Here is an 18,460-nt window from a genome sequence, read left to right on the forward strand (position 1 = left end):
AGCCCGTATTCTAGTTTCTGAGTCTATGAATTTATAGATTTTAATTATTTCATATAAGTGCAATCATATAATATTTTTTTCTTTTTTGTCTGACTTATTTCAGTCAAAATGATAACTTAAAGGTTTATCCATGTTATACCATATTTTGGTTTGCTAAAGCTGCCAGAATGCAATATACCAGAAATGGGTTGGCTTTTTCAATGGAAATTTATTAGGTTACAAATTTACAATTCTCAGGCCATGAAAATGTCCAAATTAAGGTATTAAGTGGAAGACACCTTCCCTGAGGAAAGACTGCTGGCATCTGGGGTTCCTCTGTCACATGAAAATACACATGGCAATGTCTACTGGTCTTTCTCTTCAAAAATGTCTCAGCTTCTGTGGGTGTTTCCCTCCTAGGTTCTGGTTTCAGTGCCTATCTCCAGAATGTCTCTGGGTGTTTCTTTCTCTCTCAGCTTCTCCTGGGCCGTTTTCTTTCTAAACTCCCTCTCTCTGAGAGCACTCTGAAAGGATTCCAGTAAAGTTAAGACCCCACCTTGAATGGGCTGGGCCACATTTCCATGGAAAAAGCAGCCTAACAGAAAGGTCCCACCCACGATAGGTCTGTACTCACAGGGATGAATTAAAAGAACATAGATTTGGGCAGTGTGATGTCTCAGTGGCAGAATTTCTGCCTGCCATGCCAAAGACCTGGGTTCGATTCCCGGTGCCTGCTCCTGCAAAAAAAAAAAAAAAAAAAAGAGGAAAATAGGCTTTTCTAGGGCATATAACAGTTTCAAACCAGCACATAGCCTATGTCAGAACTTTATTCCTATTTATGGCTGACTAATTGTCATTTATATATATGTGCTGGTTTGAAATGATGTATGTATCCTAGAGAAGCCATGTTGTAATCCTAATCCCATTTTGTAAAGGCAGCCATTTCTTCTAATTTCTATTCAATACTATATGTTTGAAACTGTAATTAGATATCTCCGTGGAGATGTGATTTAATTAAGAGTGGTTGTTAAGATAGATTAGGTGATAACATGTCTCCACCCATTTGGGTGGGTCTTGATTAGTTTCTGAAGTCCTATAAAAGAGGAAACATTTTGGAGAATGAGAGAGACTCAGAGTAGAGCAGAACAACATAGCCACAAGAAGCAGAGTCCACCAGCCAGTAACCTTTGGAGATGAAGAAGGAAAGTGCCTCCCGGGGAGCTTCATGAAACAGGAAGCCAGGAGAGAAAGCTAGCAGATCATGCCATGTTCTCTATATAACTTTCTACTTGAGAGAGAAACCCTAAATGTGTTCGCCATGTACCTTGTCACTTGAGAGAGAAACCCTGAACTTCATCGGCCTACTTGAACCAAGGTATCTTTCCCTGAATGCCTTCTTTTTTTTTTGACATGGGCAGGCACCGGGAATCAAACCCGGGTCCTCGGGCATGGCAGGCAAGCATTCTTACCTGCTGAGCCACCGTGGCCCTCCCTGAATGCCTTTGATTGGACATTTCCATAGACTTGTTTTAATTGAGAAATTTTCTCAGCCTTAGAACTGTAAACTAGCAACTTATTAAATTACCCTTTTTAAATGCCATTCCATTTCAGGTATGTTGCATTCTGGCAGCTAGCAAACTAGAACAGCAGATACTGTATTTTGTTTATCCCTTCATCTATTGTGGACACTTGGGTTGTTTCATCTTTTAGCAATTGTGAAGAATACTCCTAGAGCATCAGAGTGCAAATGTCTGTTCAAGTCCCTGCTTTCAACTCTTTTGGGTATATACCCAGAGGTGGGATTGCTGGAATATATGGTAATTCTGTACTTAACTTTCTGAGGAAACAATAAATTGTTTTTGACAGCAGCTATACTATTTTACATTTACATCAACAATTTACAAAGGTACCTTTTTCTCCATATCCTCTCCAGCATTTTTATTTTCCATTTTTTTTTTTAATGATAACCATTCTAGTGGGTGTGAAATGGTATCTCATTGTGCTGTTGATGTGCAGTTCCCTAATGGCTATTAATGTTGAGTATCTTTTCATGTGTTTATCAGACACTTGTATATCTTCTTTGAAGAAATCTGTATTCAAGTCCTTTACACATTTTTAAATTGATATGCTGGTTTGAAAGAATGTATGTACCCTAGAAAAGCCATTTTTTTAATCAAAATCCCATTCCATAAAGATAGACTAATCCCTATACAATACTGTATGTTTGAAGCTGTAATCAGATCATCTCCCTGGAGATGTGATTTAATCAAGAGTGGTTGTTAAACTGGATTAGGTGATGACATGTCTACGCCCATTTGGGTGGGTCTTGATAAGTTTCTGGAGTCCTATAAAAGAGGAAACATTTTGGAAAATTAAGAAGATTCAGAAAGAGCAGAGAATGCTGCAGCACCATGAAGCGGAGAATCCATCAACCAGTGCTTTGGAGATAAAGAAGGAAAATGCCTCCCGGGGAACTTCATGAAACAGGAAGCGAGGAGAGAAAGCTAACAGATAACAGTGCACTTGCCATGTGCCCTTCCAGCTGAGAGAGAAACCATGACTGTGTTCACCATGTGCCTTCTCACTTGAGAGAGAAATTCTGAACTTCAATTTCTTGAACCAAGGTATCTGCTCTAGTTCGCTAGCTGCTGGAATGCAATATATCAGAAATGGAATGGCTTTTAAAAGGGGAGTATAATAAGTTGCTAGTTTACAGTTCTAACGCTGAGAAAATGTCCTGAGAAAGCAAAGCAGAACGACATAGCTATGAGAAGCAGAGAACCCACAAGCCAGGGACCTTTGGAGATGAAGAAGGAAAACATCTCCCAGGGAGCTTCATGAAACAGGAAGCCAAGAGAGAAAGCTATAGCAGATGATGCTGTGCTCACCACATGCCCCTCCAGATGAGAGAGAAACTCTGACTGTGTTTACCATGTGCCCTTCCACTTGAGAGAGAAACCCAGAACTTCATCGGCCTTCTTGAACCAAGGTATCTTTCCCTGGATGCCTTGGATTGGACGTTTCTATAGACTTGTTTTAATTGGGACATTTTCTCAGCCTTAGAACTGTAAACTAGCAATTTATTAAATTCCCCTTTTTAAAAGCCATTCTGTTTCTGGTATATTGCATTCTGGCAGCTAGCAAATTAGAACAATTGGGCTGTCTTTTTTTGGGTTGTAGGAGTTATTTATTTATTTTGGATATTAAATATTTATAAGATATATGGTTTCCAAATATTTTCTCCCATTCTGTAAGTTGTCTTTTCACCCTCCAGATAGTCTTTTGTTTTTTCCCTCATGGGCAGGCACCGGGAATCAAACCCAGGTCTCTGGCATGGCAGGCGAGAACTCTGCTACTGCGCCACCATTGCCTACCCCAGATAGTATTTTTTTTCTCTTTTTTCCCAGATATTCTTTTGATGCATAAAAGTTTGAAATTTGGATGAAGTACTATTAATTTTTTTATTTTGTTGCTTATGCTTTTGGTATAAAGTCCAAGAATTCATTGATTAATAGACAGTCCTGAAGATATTCCCTAAATTTTCTTCCAGAAATTTTATTATGGCTTTAGTTTTTGTTTAAGTCTTTGATCCATTTTGAGTTCACTTTTGTTTATGGTGTGAGGTAGGGGTCCACTTTCATTATTTTATATGTGAGTATCCAGTTTTCCCAGCACCATTTGTTGAAGACCTTATTTTTTTTAAATAAATGTCTTTTAATTCAGAAGAGGCTTGTTAACTTATAGGACTCTAATGTCTTTGATCAAGCAGAAGTTAAGTCCAAATAGAAAAATCTAGAAGTATTTTTGCTTGTGTACTTATGTATTTGAAGGTGAATTTTCACTGCACCCTGATGAGAGCATAGTCCCTGTGCTTTTGGGTAGATACCCGGAGGTTCAAACAAGTGTTCCACATAAGTGAATATTCTGTATGTAAAAGTTCATAACAAATCACTTTAAACAATACTTCCAAGATATCATTGCAATTGATGTTATACATATCCAGAGCTCTGTAATCCTCATCCCCATCCTGCACTGGTCTTCAGGCTCTTTCTGGATAAGGAAATATAGGTGCCTTGTGTGTTGCTTTATTGAGCTTACATGTGGGTGGTGAGTCAGAGGAATAGAAGTTATGAGTATGAACTTCCTTTTATAAGCCCATCTTCACTCCCCTCATCTTTTTTTATTTAATACAATTTTATTAAGATATATTCACACCATATAATCCATACAAAGTATACAATCAGTGGCTCACAGTATCATCATATAGTTGTGCTTTCATCACCACAATTTTAAAACATTTTCATTACTCCAAAAATAAAAAAATAAGAACACCCCAAACATCCCATACTCCTTATCCCCCATTATTTATTTATTTGTTTGTTTATTTATTTATTAATTCATCTGCCCCTATACTGGATAAAGGATCACAGGGTTTTCACAATGTAATTTTACAATCATCATTAAGAAGTAATGTAACTATGTTTTTTGAAGATGATTGTATAATGATAATAGCTTTCGCAAAGTGCTTGTGTGATTGTGAAAACCTTGTTCTGATGCTCCTTTTAAATATGGTATGGACAGATGAATAAAAAATATGGATTTAAAATAAATAAATAATGGGGGAAATTTAAGACTACTGGATTACAGTTCAAAAGTTTCAGGTCTTTCCTTATAGATATTCTAATACTCAAGAAACTCAAAAGGAATATATATGCACAAAAATGACATCAGTGCATGGGTAGTTTAGTGGTTAGAATGCCTGCCTTTCATGTGGGAGACCTGGGTTCGATTCCTGGACCATGCACCCAAAAGAAACACAAAAAGAATGATGTCCATAATGACCTCTCAGCTCTCCCCTCATCTTTTAATGTGAGTTTGTAGAACATGGGAAGAGTAGATTTGAGATGGACCTGTGCTGGGGTTAAGCTACTAGAGTACTGTTCTTTCCCTATTACAGTAGCTACATAGACATCTGCTTAGATGTAGATCAGTGGTTCTCAAACTCATTTGTGCATCAGTATCACCTGGAATGTTATTAAAACACAGATTGCTGTGCTCTATTCCTAAAATTTTTGATTTAGAAAGTCAGAGGTAAGGCTTGAGAGATTTCTAACACATTTTCAGGTGATGTTGTTTTTTATTTTTCATAAATATTAATATTAAGTGATTATTAATATTATATAATATTAATATATTAATACTAAGTGAGCTGACCTCAAATTGTTTCTTGAAGGATGGGGTATCTAATGGTAAATTTAGAGCAGTGGGATGATGCACTGTACTTTTATTTTATTTTATTTTAACTATAAGAGTTGACAACTTTATTTTCACATTTCATAACACAAATAAAATTACTTTTTTTTTTGTCCCACTACTTCTTCCAAAGCTATGCTTCTTTGATAGAAAGTGTGTGTGTGTGTGGGGGGGGGTGGTAAGTCTTCTTGTCATGCTGTTAGAAAACACCTATAGTCACAGCACCATGTCTCCTGGTGAAGTAGAACAAGTAATATAAAACTGACTCATAATAAATAAATAAATAAATCTGATTCATATAGGTTCCCCTCTATCTTTATCTGACTGGTCAGGTCATTCCTGGCTGATTGGGCATCATCATGGGACATGCAGGAGGTCTCAAATTGGGGGTTCAGGTATCATTGATATGCAGCCTCCCATGGGTAGGCTCATACCAGGAGCAGGTCCCACTGGCATGATCTCAGGAAGAGGAGGGCCCATCATTGGCATTATGGTGGGGGGAATGCCCATATGGAATGCTGGCATCATATCAGGGAAAGGAGGGCCTGGGAGATTGAAGGGAGGTGGGATCATTGCCCTTTGCAGGAAGAGGAACAGAAAATGGAGTAGGTGGTATTTTTCCTTGTTGAGATGCAGCTATTTCTTTGCCAATCAGACTCTGAACTTACTCTTCCATCCATTTCTTTCACATTCTCTGCATTTCTTACCACTTCAGTGTGTCTTTCTCACAGATGGAGAGTCATGGGTGAGGTATGTATCTCAGTAGTCACAATAAAATTTGTGCAAGTTGCTCTGCAGGCCATTGGTCTCTCTGTCTGTGCTTTTATTTTTAATGATCCATCTTTAAAATCAAAATGTACCTCCTGCTGATTGAATGATAAAATTAATTGTGTTGTAATCGCTTCCCTTTTGGGAGAAGAAGTATAAATATAATACTTTTCTTATTTTTGTTAAAATATAAGGTTTTAAAGCAAGGTTTCAAAATACCTTGCTAGTGACTATAAACAGTGGGTCAAAAAAAAATTTTAAATCTAAATTTACATATCCCCATAATTGCTGTCATTGTGGAAGGTGATAGAGTTATTTCAGTTATTCTGTTATTACTTAAAATAAGGGTTGGCGAACTATGGCCTATGCCACCTGTCATGGTTAGGGGCATGTGTCAACTTGGCCAAGTTGTCATACCTGTTTATCTGGTTGGGCAAGTGCTGGCCTGTCTGTTGCAATGAGGACATTTCATAGGATTAGGTCATGATCACGTCAGCTGCATCCACAGCTAATTCCATTTGTAATCAGCCAAAGGGGAGTGTCTTCTACAGTTAGTGATGCTAAATCTAATCTCAGGAAGTCTTTTAAGGAGGACTCAGAGGAGACAGGTTCCATTCCTGCTTTAGCAGGTGATCCTCTCCTGTGGAGTTCATCCAGACCATCCATCAGAGTCGTTGGGTTCACAGCCTGCCCTGTGGATTTTGGACTCTGCGTTCCTGTGGTCACGTGAGACACCTTTATAAATTTTATATTTGCAAGTGTTCCCTGTTGATTCTGTTTCTCTAGAGAACCCTAACTAACACAGCCACCCAAGTGGAGATATTAAGGGAACAGCAGGATATGTGAATCTGGCATTCAGGGGATAGATAAGACTAGAGATATAAATTCAAGCAAATTTAGCATAGCTTGTATTTAAAGCCATGAGACTGGATGTGATCACCAAATAAGTGAGTGAAGTTACCAAAAAAAAAGTCCTAAGAACTAAGTCTTGGGATACTCCAAGGTCATGGAGATGAAGAGGATCCAGAAAAGAAAACAAAAAAAAACAAAACAGAAGGAGCCAGATAGGTAGGAGGAAGATCAGATAAGTATTTGTCTAAAAGCCAAGTGTAAAGTGGTTCAAAGAGAGAATGCCTATATTCTGCTAATTGATTAAGTATGATAAAGATTGAGACTTGGCCACTGGATATAGTAACATGGAGATCAAGTGACCCTGATAAGAGTGATTGCATTGTAGTGAATTGGGTGAATAACAGACTAGATTGGATTCAATAGAGAATAGGAAGACACTGGAGATGGCTAAGTGTAGACAACACCTAGGAGTAGTTTTGTTGTAACAGGAAAAAATGAGATAGAAGCTGGAGGAGGAAGTGGGAGAAAGAGATGGTTTTTCAAAGGTGGGGTAAATAATGTTCATATATTGATGAAAAGATCCAGATTAAGGAAGAGTTGATATAGGAGATTGAGCAAGATGGAGTGATGTCCTAGAGTAAATGAGAATAGGTGGGTGGTGTCTAGTCCACAAGTAGAGCAGTGGCCTTTTCTAAGGGCACAGCAAATTCACCCACAGTCATAGGAAAGAAGCCCAGGATTTGCACAGTGTGCATGTTTGAAACTACTATGCACACAAGAAAAGCCATGTTTTAAGTCTGATTCAAATTTATGGGGCCAGAACTATGGTGTAGGGTGGGAAACTTTGGATTGTTTCCATGGAGATGTGACACACCCAGTTGTGGGTGTGACCTTTTGGTTAGATTAATTCCATGGAGATGTGACACACCCAGTTTTAGGTGTGGCCTTTTGATTAGATGGAGATGTGACTCCACCCATTCAAGGTAGGTCTTGATTAGTTTACTAGAGTCCTTTAAAAAGGTAAACAAGGATCTCTTAATGTGGTTTGGTTCTTCTTCAGTCATATTTAGCTGCACAGATGGAGGCAGGAACTATGTAGAAAGTTACCTTTAACAAAGGGTTTTGTTTAATCAAGGGACTATTTCAGTGTGACTTTGGGGGCAAGGGAGCTTAGTGTACATGCAAAGTGACATAAGTTCATTTAAACTGGGTAAAGAATTGAATGAATGCATGCATGAATGAATGAATGGTTTCCCTCTTTGGGATGCATTTTTCCTTTCCCCTCTATTGAGTCAAATCCACTTTATTCTTTGTGCTACTTTAAAACTGTTATGTACCCTAAAAAGCCATGTTCTTCTAGTACAGTCTTGTGGGGGCAGACTTGTTGTGGGTGGGACCTTTTGATTAGATTATTTTGAGGGTGGGTCTTGATTAGTTTACTGGAGTCCTGAAAAAGAGCTCACAGAGAGACAATTCAGAGTTGACCCAGAGAGCAGAGAAATGAAACCAAGTGACAGACATTTGGAAGTGCTTGGAGACAGACAGAAGCTTAGAGAGGAAGCTACTAGAACCAGGATCTGAAAGCAATGAAACCCAGGAGCAAAAGGCCAGCAGGCACTGCCATGTGACTTCCCAAGTGACAGAGAAACCCCAGATGTGACCAGCCTTTCTTTTTTTTTTTTTTACATGGGCAGGCACCGGGAATTGAACCCAGGTCCTCTGGTGTGGCAGGCAAACATTCTTGCCTGCTGAGCCACTGTGGCCCACCTTGACCAGCCTTTCTTGAGTGAAGATTTCCTCTTATTTTTTTATTGTGTCTCCCTACATATATGTATTTCTTTATCTACTCATAGACACACACACAGAGGCAGATATGTGATAGGTATATCATAGATAATTATGTTCTCAACATGACTTTTTCTGTATGTGTGCGCATGGGCAGGGAATCGAACCTGGGTCTCACAAATGTCAGGCAAGAATCCTTCTACTGAACTACCTGTGCACCTGATATCCTCTTGTTGATGCCTTAATTTGGACATTTTCATGGCTTTAGAGCTGTGAATTTGTAACCTCATAAATCCTCTTTGTAAAAGCAAAGTTGGTATATTGCATTCCAGCAGCTTTAGCAAACCAAAACATTTTTGATAGCTCATATAGGAACTGCAGCACCCATAAAACATGCTTGGTGCTAAACTAGTAGGCTTTACCTTGGGATGAGAATAATTTAAGAGAGGCAAATGTTAAATCAGAGGTCTTGGTATAGAGGGATTTTGCTGTTTAAGTTTTCCTTAGATTGTTTAGATTTCTCCTTTTATTCAAATATTAGCTTACTTTGGAGGCAACACACTGACCTCTGGTAAATGCCGGAGGGTGACTCAGAAGTTTTCACAAACATACAACATTTTTTTTTCTTTATGGCTAGAATTAATAATCTTTACTAGTGTTTGGGTAATAATATTTGGACAGATGCTAAATAGGGATGTAAGTCAAGTGGCATGATGGCAAGTACACCCATTCCCTTTAGTGCTCAATTTGGCTTCAATTTTATATTCTGCAGACAGAAAGAAAGGCAAATATTAAGGTTAGGTCCTTGGCCAGGGAAAACAATGTTTACAACGAGGTCTCCTTTAACTAACCAGCTGTTCTTACGAACTTCTCACATCAACACACCTATCATTTCCATCTCCCAAAATGTTAAATATAGCACAAAATAAATGCTCTTTCTACCTCACTCTACATAACCCGCAGTCCATGTGTAGCATGGCCACACCCTGACCAAAGCCTCGTTACTATACATGGTCAGGGATCTTGGAGAATATGGGGTGTGTATGTGCTATTTTAAAACTAGTGGCCTAAAAATAGTTGTGTACAAATAGAAAATGTATGATTGCTAAATTCAGGCTCGCAAATCCCTAGAACTATTAGCCTGGCAGCAAGTATATCTTGTTCTATTAACTGGAAATCCTAACCAAGCATTAGGATGGGAATGGAACCCTACACACAGGCACTTTTACTCAGACCTGTTGCTCAACAGAGACTGTACTACCTTTTAGGATGCATTTGGGGAATTGTGGATACGTTCTTCCTTTCACAATGCCTGAGAGCAAGCTATCGACTTTTAGTGGGCTGGGGGCCAGGTTTGACAGATGTGTGGAAGAGTTCCATAGAACAAAGAAACTGTCCCGCCCAACCTTTAGAAGTTCTGGAGAGCATTGATGTGGGTGAAAATCCTACTTATAATTCTTTGAGCATAAATCCTAACTCTGTGCTACATATGGATACAGAGTTTATTTTTGATAGTTTGAATATACCCTGAATTTTCCAGGAATACCTCTATTGTTGGTTGAGGAAACATTGTACATTGTGAGAAATTTTGAATGTAATGTTTTCATTAGTCAAGTTGTAAGTTTACAGAAAAACATCATGTAGAAAACACAGGGTTTCCATATAGACCCCCTCACATACGCAGTTTTCCCTACTATTTCTGCATTGTCTTAGTGTGGCAACTTTGTTACAACTAATGAAAGAGTATCTTTAGAATTGTAGTATTAAAAATAGTTCATAGTTTACATTAGGGTTCCTTGTGTTGAATAGTTCTATGGTTTAAATTTTTTTTCTGTTAACATATATACAATCTAAAATTTCCCATATTAACCACATTCAAATATATAATCCATGGGTATTAATCACACCGCCATCCATTACCAAAACTTTTCCACCACCCCAAATAGAAATTCTTTACCAAGTAAGCATTAACTCCCCATTCTCTACCCCTACTCTGAGCCCTGTTAATCTATAATCTAGCTTCTGATTCTATGAATTATTTTATTCTCATTATTTCATATCAGTGAGATCATACAGTATTTGTCCTTTTCTGTCGGATTTCACCCAACATATCTTTGAGGGTCATTCTTTTTTTTTTTTTTTTTTAACATAGGCAGGCACCGGGAATCGAACCTGGGTCCTCTGGCATGGCAGACAAGCATTCTTGCCTGCTGAGCCATTGTGGCCCACCCTTGAGGTTCATTCTTGTCTCATGTACATGTATCACAATTCATTCCTTTTTACAGCTGAATAATATTCCATAGTCTATATACATCTCATTGTATTTATTTATTCATTTGTTAATGGACACATTGGTTGTTTTTATCTTTGGGCAATTATGAATAATGCTGCTGTGAACATTGGTGTGCAAATATCTCTTTGAAACCCTGCTTTCAGTTCTTTTGGGTATATACCTAGAAGTGGGACTTCTGGGTTATATGGTAATTCTGTACTTAGCTTTCTGAGGAGCCACCAAAATATCTTCCATGGCAGCTGCAACCATTTAACATTCCCATGGACAATGAATGAGTGTTCTTATTTCCCCACATCCTCTCCAGTACTTGTTATTTTCCATTTTTTAAATAGTAGCCATTCTAGTAGTTGTGAAATGGTGTCACATTGTGGTTTTGATTTGCATTTCCTTAATGGCTAATGATATTGAGTATCTTTTCATGTGCTTATTGCTAATTTGTATATCTTCTTAGGAGAAATGTCTAATCAAGTATTTTGCCCATTTTTAAATTGTGTTGTTTGTCTTTTTATTGTTGAGTTATAGGAGTTCTTAATATATTCTGAATATTAAACACTTATCAAATATGTGGTTTCCAAAATATTTTCTTCCATTAAGTAGGTTGTCTTTACTTTCATGATGAAGCCCTTTGATGCACAAATGTTTTTAATTTTGTTGAAGTCCCGTTTGCCTCTGTTTCAATTTGTTAAAGCTGCCAGAATGCAAGATACCAGAAATGGATTGGCTTTTACAAAAGGGGTTTATTAAGTTACATGTTACAATTCTAATGCCATGAAAATGTCCAAATTAAGGCATCAGCAAGAGGTGACCTTCTTAGAGGAAAGGCAGCTGGCATCTGGGTTTCCTGTGTCACATGGGAAGCACATGGCAATGTCTGTTGTCCTTCTCTTCTGGTTTCTAGTTTCAAAATGACTCTCTTAATTTCTTTGTGTCCTTCTCAGTGTTTCCAGAATATCTCTTGCCCTCTGTGTTCTTCATTTGGTTTCATCTCTCTGTATCGGCTCTGAGCTCTCGCTCTATGTTTACTGTCTTTTATTTGCTTTTATAGGACTCCAATAAAAGGATTAAAACCCACCCTGAATTGGGTGGGTACACCTCCATGGAAATAACCTAATCAGAAGGTCCCTCCCACAATTCTGTTGGTCACATCTGGATGGAAACAACCTAATCAAAAGATTCCACCCACAATATGTCTGCACCCACAAGACTGGATTAAAAGAATGTGGCTTTTCTGGGGTATGTAACAGTTTCAAATCAGCACAGTCTACTTTTAATTTTGTTGCTCATAGTTCTGGTATAAAGTCTAAGAAACCATTGTCTGTTATAAGGTACTGAAGATGCTTCCCTAGGGTTTCTTTGAAGAAAGGTATAGTTTTGGTTCTTATATTTAGATCTTTGATCCATTTTGAGTTAATTTTTGTATACAGTATGAGGTAAGGTATACCTTCATTCTTTTTCATGTGGATATCCAGTTAGCCCATGAGTATTTGTTGAAGAAACTATTTTTTCCCAATTGAGTGGCACCCTTGTCAAAAATGAATTGGTAGATCTAGATTGTAAGTCTTACAGTAGTCACGTTTATTACTGAGATTTAAGTGTCAATTTTAGATTCTGAATGCTGTGTTATATATGTGTAACCTGGTATTTCCCTGGAACTTTGGGTATCTGTGTGACACCTAAGACTGAGATTTGGAATTCTGCAGCTCTGAAACTCAGCATTGCTACATATAACAACTGTTAAAGAAATTGGAAAAGAGATCAGTCTTCAATTAGAGATAAGAATGAAGCTGATCTGGTTGAGACTAAAATAAATCAGAATACAGGGTAAAGGATGGCAATGTCTATATTTTAGAACTTCACCTACTGTTTGAAATCAAAGGAAGAGAGATTTATTTTGTCCAAAACCTAAAGTTTCCATAGCACACAATCAACTTGTGTAAATAGTTCATTTGAGCAACCCAAACTCATGGAACCCAGAATGGGAACAAGGGCTTATAATTCTATATAGCTTAATGTAATTCCCAGATACATCCAAGAGTATATTGGGCAGAAAACTGAAAAAGTATTGGCAACTCCCTTGAGGTACTAGAGAAAAAATATGGAACTATTAAACTTTCCCACCTGGGGAACCCCTAAAACTTTTCTCAAATATTAGGGGCTTCCTTATTCATAAGCCAAGCCCTTGATCTTGAGGCTTGCTCTTATGAAATTTATTTCTGTGGTGGAAGAGCAAAGCCTGACTATAATTATGCGTAAGAGTTACTTCCATACCAACTTAAGCTTTTGATTGGAAAACTTGAGGAATGGGGGTCCTGCTCTGAAAAGGATTTTTCTCTTTCATTTTGGTAGCTATATTTCTATGCTTTGACTACTCTTTGGATACAGTTGCAGGGCTTCTCGGGCTCCACTGCCCCAGGCACAGGCAGAATTAAGCTTGTTTGAGTATTTGTCTGTAGCCTGTGTCTTCCCCAGGAGAGGGGTGGGGCCCAACTCAAGGGGAATCCCTCCCTCAAGGAGTTCAGACCCCAGAGTCTGGAAAAGTGAAGCGATTAGAACCAGACTACAACCTCTCCTCTGTCTCCAGCAGGGAGAGTCTGCTAAAGTTAAAGGTACCACGTCACCTCATGCTGGTGGCACCTGCAGGCAGAGAAGCACCACATACTGCACAAAAACGGAGAGCCCAGAGGCTTTGTAGGAAAGCCTTTCAATCTGCTGGGTCTCACCTTCAGGGAAAATTGACTCAGGTGACTCTTTCCTCCTGACAGGAGGCCACTTTGGTCTGGGAAAATTTGGCTGGGGTCTATACTACCTAAGTAGACCCTCCTGAGTGTGTGTGTGTGGGGGGGGGGAAGGCACCATACAGGCAGGGCAAGAAACAAGAAAACAAGAATGGAAAATTCTGCTCTGTTAAAAAAACCTAAGCTAGAGGTCCAGAATAAGTTGAGCTGAATGTCAAAGAACAGATAGAGAAGTCTGTCTGAAGTAAACTCAAGCTTCAGACCCCCTGAGCCCATCTGTGTCTTTCTTTCTTTCTCATCATTCCTTAATATCCTTTGAGCTCCGTTTCAACAGGAAGCAACATTTGGCACCCAACGTGGGGCTCGAAGAAGAAGACTCCAAATCAATATTAAGGAACCAAGGAAAAGTCTCATTGGAGGCACATATGTCCAGCCGATAGAAGAGGACGTGAGTCATATTGGTAAACCAATCTGGAAAACGAGGAAGATGGTGGCTTAGGAAGACGCGCGTATCTTAGTTCCTCCTCCAGAACAGCTACTCGGGGAGTAGAAACGATACAGAACAGCTCCCAAAGCCATGACAGAGATAAAAAAGACAGCATACCCCATCCTGGAATGGCTGACTGGCTGAGAGAACCCACTCCGGTGAGATCGCCGAGGGGCGCGGGCTTCCCCGGGTGGTGCGGCAAGCAGCCAGAGTCCCTCCCTTCCTCCTTCCCGGGCCAGCTGGCAGAATTGGGCAGGCGGTCCCCTCAAGCCACAGCGGCTGGCGCCCCCACCACGCACGGCCCCCTGGACCAACTGAGAGAATTGGATCGGAAATCCCCAGGCCGCGGAGAACGGTGACCGGGGGGGTCCCTTCCAAACACGTGACTCCCCGGTCCGGCTGGGAACAGTGCACTCTCCCGGGCTGCGGCAGCTGGCACCCTCCAGCCACGCTTGGCGCCCCGGGCCGACTAGGAAATTCGGGCGGGCGCTCTCTCGGGCTGCGGCGGCCGGCGACCCTCCCAGCATTTGGAACCCCGAGCCGGATGGCACTCTTCCAAGCCGCTTCGGCTGGCAAACCTCCCCCACGGCGAGAGTTTTCCAAAGTTAAAGGACCCACAGCACCTTTTACTGGTGGGACCCGCAGACAAACGTGTGCCACGAGCGCCACCTACTGGGCAGGATAAGAAAAACAGAACCCAGAGATTTCACAGAAAAATCTTTCAATGTGTTGGGTCCAACACCCAGGGAAATCTGACTAAATGCCCAGACGCCAGCAGAAGATAACAGATCATGCTCAGAAAATTGAAAATATGGCCCAGTCAAAGGAACAAACCAATAGTTCAAATGAGATACAGGAGCTGAGACAACTAATGCTGAATATACGAACAGAAATGGAAAACCTCTTCAAAAACGAAATCGATAAATTGAGGGAGGACATGAAGAAGACATGGGCTGAACAAAAAGAATAAATAGAAAAACTGAAAACACAAATCACAGAACTTATAGAAGCGAAGGATAAAGTAGAAAAGATGGAAAAAACAATGGATACCTATAATGATAGATTTAAAGAGACAGAAGATAGAATTAGTGATTTGGAGGATGGCACATCTGAATTCCAAAAAGAAACAGAAACTATTGGGAAAAGAATGGGAAAATTTGAACAGGGCATCAGGGAACTCAAGGACAATATGAACCGCACAAATATACGTGTTGTGGGTGTCCCAGAAAGAGGAGAGAAGGGAAAAGGAGGAGAAAAACTAATGGAAGAAATTATCACTGAAAATTTCCCAACTCTTATGAAAGACCTAAAATTACAGATCCAAGAAGTGCAGCGCACCCCAAAGAGATTAGACCCAAACAGGCGTTCTCCAAGACACTTACTAGTTAGAATGTCAGAGGTCAAAGAGAAAGAGAGGATCTTGAAAGCAGCAAGAGAAAAACAATCCATCACATACAAGGGAAACCCAATAAGACTATGTGTAGATTTCTCAGCAGAAACCATGGAAGCTAGAAGACAGTGGGATGATATATTTAAATTACTAAAAGAGAAAAACTGCCAACCAAGACTCCTATATCCAGCAAAATTGTCCTTCAAAAATGAGGGAGAAATTAAAACATTCTCAGACAAAAAGTCACTGAGAGAATTTGGGACCAAGAGACTAGCTCTGCAAGAAATACTAAAGGGAGCACTAGAGTCAGATATGAAAAGACAGAAGAGAGAGGTATGGAGAAGAGTGTAGAAAGAAGGAAAGTCAGATATGATATATATAATACAAAAGGCAAAACGTTAGAGGAAAATATTATCCAAAGAGTAATAATACTAAATGTTAATGGACTGAATTCCCCAATCAAAAGACATAGACTGGCAGAATGGATTTAAAACAGGATCCTTCCATATGCTGTCTACAGGAAACACATCTTAGACCCAAAGATAAACATAGGTTGAAAGTGAAAGGTTGGGAAAAGATATTTCATGCAAATAACAACCAGAAAAGAGCAGGAGTGGCTATACTAACCTCCAACAAATTAGACTTCAAATGTAAAACAGTTAAAAGAGACAAAAAAGGACACTATATACTAATAAAAGGAACAATTAAACAAGAAGACATAACAATCATAAATATTTACGCACCGAACCAGAATGCCCCAAAATACGTGAGGAATACACTGCAAATACTGAAAAGGGAAATAGACACATATACCATACTAGTTGGAGACTTCAATTCACCACTCTCATCAATGGACAGAACATCTAGACAGAGGATCAATAAAGAAATAGAGAATCTGAATATTACTAAAAATGAGCTAGACTTAATAGACATTTATAGGACATTACATCCCAGAACAGCAGGATACACCTTTTTCTCAAGTGCTCATGGATCATTCTCAAAGATAGACCATATGCTGGGTCACAAAGCAAGTCTTAACAAATTTAAAAAGATTGAAATCATACACAACACTTTCTCGGATCATAAAGGAATGAAGTTGGAAATCAATAACAGGCGGAGTGCCAGAAAATTCACAAATACGTGGAGGCTCAACAACACACTCTTAAACAACGAGTGGGTCAAAGAAGAAATTGCAAGAGAAATTAGTAAATACCTCGAGGCAAATGAAAACGAAAACACAACATATGAAAACTTATGGGACGCAGCAAAGGCAGTGCTAAGAGGGAAATTTATTGCCCTAAATGCCTATATCAGAAAAGAAGAAAAGGCAAAAATGCAGGAATTAACTGTCCACTTGGAGGAACTGGAGAAAGAACAGCAAACTAATCCCAAAGCAAGCAAAAGGAAAGAAATAACAAAGATTAGAGCAGAAATAAATGAAATTGAAAACATGAAAACAATAGAGAAAATCAATAAGACCAGAAGTTGGTTCTATGAGAAAATCAATAAGATGGATGGGCCCTTATCAAGATTGACAAAAAGAAGAAGAGAGAGGATGCAAATAAATAAGATCAGAAATGGAAGAGGAGACATAACTACTGACCTCACAGAAATAAAGGAGGTAATAACAGGATACTATGGACAACTTTACGCTAATAAATACAACAATTTAGATGAAATGGACGGGTTCCTGGAAAGACATGAACAACCAACTTTAACTCAAGAAGAAATAGCTGACCTCAACAAACCAATCACAAGTAAAGAAATTGAATCAGTCATTCAAAACTTCCTAAAAAGAAAAGTCCTGGACCAGACGGCTTCACATGTGAATTCTATCAAACATTCCAGAAAGAATTAGTACCAACTCTCCTCAAACTCTTCAAAAAAATCGAAGTGGAGGGAAAACTGCCTAATTCACTTTACGAAGCCAACATCACCCTCATACCAAAACCAGGCAAAGATATTACAAAAAAAAAAAAACTACAGACCAATCTCTCTAATTAATATAGATGCAAAAATCCTCAGTAAAATTCTAGCAAATCGTATCCAACAACACATTAAAAGAATTATACATCATGACCAAGTAGGATTCATCCCAGGTATGCAAGGATGGTTCAACATAAGAAAATCAATTAATGTAATACACCATATCAACAAATCAAAGCAGAAAAATCACATGATCATCTCAATTGATGCAGAGAAGGCATTGACAAGATTCAACATCCTTTCCTGTTGAAAACACTTCAAAAGATAGGAATACAAGGGAACTTCCTTAAAATGATAGAGGGAATATATGAAAAACCCACAGCTAATATCATCCTCAATGGGGAAAAATTGAAAACTTTCCCCCTAAGATCAGGAACAAGACAAGGATGTCCACTATCACCACTATTATTCAACATTGTGTTGGAGATTCTAGCCAGAGCAATTAGACAAGAAAAAGAAATACAAGGCATCAAAATTGGAAAGGAAGAAGTAAAACTATCACTGTTTGCAGACGATATGATACTATACGTCGAAAACCTGGAAAAATCCACAACAAAACTACTAGAGCTAATAAATGAGTACAGCAAAGTAGCAGGTTACAAGATCAACATTCAAAAATCTGTAGCATTTCTATACACTAGCAATGAACAAGCTGAGGGGGAAATCAAGAAACGAATCCCATTTACAATTGCAACTAAAAAAATAAAATATTTAGGAATAAATTTAACTAAAGAGACAAAAGACCTATATAAAGAAAACTACAAAAAACTGCTAAAAGAAATCACAGAAGACCTAAATAGATGGAAGGGCATACCGTGTTCATGGACTGGAAGACTAAATATAGTTAAGATGTCAATCCTACCTAAATTGATCTACAGATTCAATGTAATACCAATCAAAATCCCAACAACTTACTTTTCAGAAATAGAAAA

The 18,460-nt window shown here is 38.9% G+C and overlaps 1 protein-coding gene and 1 pseudogene across 3 annotated transcripts in view; one reads left to right on the forward strand and one right to left on the reverse strand.

Annotated features, from left to right (window-relative positions):
• The window catches only part of ACYP2 (acylphosphatase 2), a 350,111-nt gene that overhangs the window by 21,519 nt on the left and 310,132 nt on the right, over positions 1–18,460 (forward strand). For all 3 annotated transcript variants that reach the window (XM_077134226.1, XM_077134227.1, XM_077134228.1), the window contains exon 2: positions 11,976–12,163. The gene's annotated coding sequence lies outside the window, so the exon portion shown is untranslated. The remainder of the gene's footprint in view (positions 1–11,975; positions 12,164–18,460) is intronic.
• Positions 5,561–18,460, reverse strand: part of LOC143661119 (uncharacterized) — a 54,132-nt pseudogene continuing 41,232 nt past the window's right edge.

This window comes from Tamandua tetradactyla, chromosome 17 (assembly GCF_023851605.1).
Source record: "Tamandua tetradactyla isolate mTamTet1 chromosome 17, mTamTet1.pri, whole genome shotgun sequence".
Lineage (NCBI taxonomy): Eukaryota > Metazoa > Chordata > Mammalia > Pilosa > Myrmecophagidae > Tamandua > Tamandua tetradactyla.